Source organism: Sapajus apella, unplaced genomic scaffold (genome assembly GCF_009761245.1).
Source record: "Sapajus apella isolate SASKATOON/1434 unplaced genomic scaffold, GSC_monkey_1.0 scaffold31, whole genome shotgun sequence".
Taxonomy (NCBI): Eukaryota; Metazoa; Chordata; class Mammalia; order Primates; family Cebidae; genus Sapajus; species Sapajus apella.
In genome coordinates this window covers 14,502,708-14,503,148 of record NW_022436971.1, presented here as the reverse complement: position 1 = coordinate 14,503,148, position 441 = coordinate 14,502,708, and positions in this window count along the sequence as shown.

The window sequence follows — 441 nt, the reverse complement described above, 5'->3', positions numbered from 1 at the left end:
AGCCGACTCCTCTTTTGTAAGCCTTTATCTGTCTTCCGAGTATAGCAAATAACAGTGCTCAATAAATGTATGTCAAATAAAGTATGCAAATAAACAGAGTAATTGATGAAAAGCACTCAGCCTCACTTCTGAATTTCTCTGTCTTTTTTGTTTGTTTGTTTGTTTGTTTCTGAGTGAGGGTTTCGCTCTGTCCCCTAGGCTAGAGTGCAGTGGCACAATCTTGACTTATTCCAGCTTCTGCCTCCCAGGTTCAACTGATCCTCATACCTCAGCCTCCCGAGTAGCTGGGATAGTAGGTACATGCCATAACGCACAGCTAAGTTTTGTACTTTTAGTGGAGATGGGGTTTTGCCATGTTGGCCTCAAGTGATCCACCAGCCTTGGCCTTCCAAAGTAGAAAGAGAGAGAGAGAGAGAGAGAGAGAGAGAGAGAGAGAGAGAG